The sequence below is a fragment of the Oncorhynchus nerka genome, linkage group LG15 (genome assembly GCF_034236695.1).
Source record: "Oncorhynchus nerka isolate Pitt River linkage group LG15, Oner_Uvic_2.0, whole genome shotgun sequence".
In the NCBI taxonomy this organism is placed as follows: Eukaryota; Metazoa; Chordata; class Actinopteri; order Salmoniformes; family Salmonidae; genus Oncorhynchus; species Oncorhynchus nerka.
Window position 1 is genome coordinate 11,700,061 of NC_088410.1, and position 3,212 is coordinate 11,703,272.

The following is a 3,212-nucleotide window of genomic DNA, read 5'->3' on the forward strand; positions in this document are numbered from 1 at the left end:
CAGTTTTGCTCACTCCCAGAATGATGCAGAAAAGCTAACCCATGCTTTTGTCACTTCTAGATTAGACTACTGCAGTGCTCTACTCTCTGGCTACCTGGATAAAGCACTAAATTATATCGTTAGTGCTAAATACGGCTGCTAGAATCTTGACTAGATCCCAAAAGATGTATCATATTACTCCAGTGCAGGCTCTCTACACTGGTTTCCTGTTAAGGCTAGGGGTGATTAAGGTTTTACTGCTAACCTACAAAGCAGTACATGGACTTGGTAACTATCTCTCAGATTTGGTCCTGCCGTGCATACCTACACGTACGCTACGGTCACAAGACGCAGGCCTCTCGATTGTCCCTAGATCTTCTAAGCAAACAGCTGGAGGCAGTGCTTTCTCCTATAGAGCTCAATTATTATGGAATGGTCTGCTTATCCATGTGAGAGACTTAGACTCGGTCTTGACCTTTTAAGGCTTTACTGAAAACTCATCTCATCTCTTCAGATGAGTCCTAAGATTTGAGTTAAGGCTGGCCCAGGGCTGCGAAGGTGAACGGCAAGGCACTCGAATGACAAACCGCCCTTGCTGTCTTGCCTGGCTGGCTCCCCTCTCTCCACTGTGATTCTCTGCCTCTGACCCTATTACTGGGGCTGAGTCACTAGCTTACTGGTGCACATCCTGCCGTCCCTAGAAGGGGTGCGTCACGTTGTGGCAGTCTATTTTCCTCTATACTCGACTTGACTGGGTTAAGTCACTGACGTGATCTTCCTGTCTGGTCTTGCGCCTCCTCGGGCTCGTGCAGTGGAGATCTTTGTGGACTATACTCAGCCTTGTCTCAGGGTAGTAAGTTGGTGGTCTGTTGATATCCCTGTAGTGGTGTGGAGGTTGTGTTTTGGCAAAGTTGGTGGGGTTATATCCTGCCTGGTTGGCCCTGTCCCTCGTCTCAGCCTCCAGTATCTATGTTGTAATAGTCTATGTGCAGGGGGGCTGGGGTCAGTCTGTTATAACTGGTATCATTCTCCTGTCTTACCTGGTGTCCTGTGTGAATTCTAATTCTCTATTTCTCTCCCTCCTGGAGGACCTACGCCTGAGGAAGTTTACATACACTTAGGTTGGAGTCATTAAACCTTGTTTTTCAATCACTCCACAAATGTCTTGTTAACAAACTATAGTTTTGGCAAGTTGGGTAGGACATCTCCTTTGTGCGTGACACAAGTAATTTTTCCAACAATTGTTTACAGACAGATTATTTCAGTTATAATTCACTGTATCACAATTCCAGTGGGTCAGAAGTTTACATACACAAAGTTGACTGTGCCTTTAAACAGCTTGGAAATTTCCAGAAAATTATGTATTGGTTTTAGAAGCGTCTGATAGGCTAATTGACATAATTTGAGTCAATTGGAGGTGTACCTGTGGATGTATTTCAAGGCCTACCTTCAAACTCAGTGCCTCTTTGCTTGATATCATGGGAAAATCAAAAATAAATCATCCAAGACCTCATAAAAACAATTGTAGACCTCCACAAGTCTGGTTCATCCTTGGGAGCAATTTCCAAATGCCTGAAGGCACCATGTTCATCTGCACAAACAATAGTATGCAAGTGTGAACACCATGGGACCACGCAGCCATCATACCACTCAGGAAGGAGACGTGATCTGTCTCCTAGAGACAAAGGTACTTTGGTGCTAAAAGTGCAAATCAATCCCAGAACAACAGCAAAGGACCTTGTGAAGATGCTGGAGGAAACAGGTGCAAAAGTATCTATATCCACAGTAAAGCTAGTCCTATATCGATATAACCTGAAAGGCACCTCAGCAAGGAAGAAGCCACTGCTCCAAAACCACCATAAAAAGCCAGACTACGGTTTGCAACTACAGTCGTGGCCAAAAGTTTTGAGAATGACACAAATATTAATTTCCACAAAGTTTGCTGCTTCAGTGTCTTTAGATATTTTTGTCAGATGTTACTATGGAATACTGAAGTATAATTACAAGCATTTCATAAGTGTCAAAGGCTTTTTTGACAATGACATGAAGTCAATATTTGCAGTGTTGACCCTTCTTTATCAAGACCTCTGCAATCTGCCCTGGCATGCTGTCAATTAACTTCTGGGCCACATCCTGACTGATGGCAGCCCATTCTTGCATAATCAATGATTAGAGTTTGTCAGAATTTGTGGGTTTTTGGTTGTCCACATGCCTCTTGAGGATTGACCACAAGTTCTCAATGGGATTAAGGTCTGGGGAGTTTCCTGGCCATGGACCCAAAATATCGATGTTTTGTTCCCCGAGCCATTGAGTTATCACTTTTGCCTTATGGCAGGGTGCTCCATCATGCTGGAAAAGGCATTGTTCATCACCAAACTGTTCCTGGATGGTTGAGAGAAGTTGCTCTCAGAGGATGTGTTGGTACCATTCTTTATTCATGGCTGTGTTCGTAGGCAAAATTGTTAGTGAGCCCGCTCCCGTGGCTGAGAAGCAACCCCACACATGAATGGTCTCAGGATACTTTACTGTTGGCATGACACAGGACTGATGGTAGCTCTCACCTTGTCTTCTCCGGACATGTTTTTTTCTGGATGCCCCAAACAATCGCAAAGGGGATTCATCAGAGCAAATTACTTTACCCCAGTCCTCAGCAGTCCAATCCCTGTACCTTTTGCAGAATATCAGTCTGTCCCTCATTTTTTTCCTGGAGAGAAGTGGCTTCTTTGCTGCCCTTCTTGACACCAGGCCAGCCTCCAAAAGTCTTCACCTCACTGTGCGTGCAGATGCTTTCACACCTGCCTGCTACTATTCCTGAGCAAGCTCTGTACTGGTGGTGCCCCGATCCCGCAGCTGAATCAACTTTGGGAGACAGTCCTGGCGCTTGCTGGACTTTCTTGGGAGCCCTGAAGCCTTCTTCACAACAATTGAACCGCTCTCCTTGAAGTTCTTGATGATCCGATAAATGGTTGATTTAGGTGCAATCTTACTGGCAGCAATATCCTTGCCTGTGAAGCCCTTTTTTGTGCAAAGCAATGATGACGGCACGTGTTTCCTTGCAAGAAACCATGGGTGACAGAGGAAGAACAACGATTCCAAGCACCACCCTCCTTTTGAAGCATCCAGTCTGTTATTAAAACTCAATCAGCATGACAGAGTGATCTCCAGCCTTGTCCTTGTCAACACTCACACCTGTGTTAATGAGAGAATCACTGACATGATGTCAGATGGTCCTT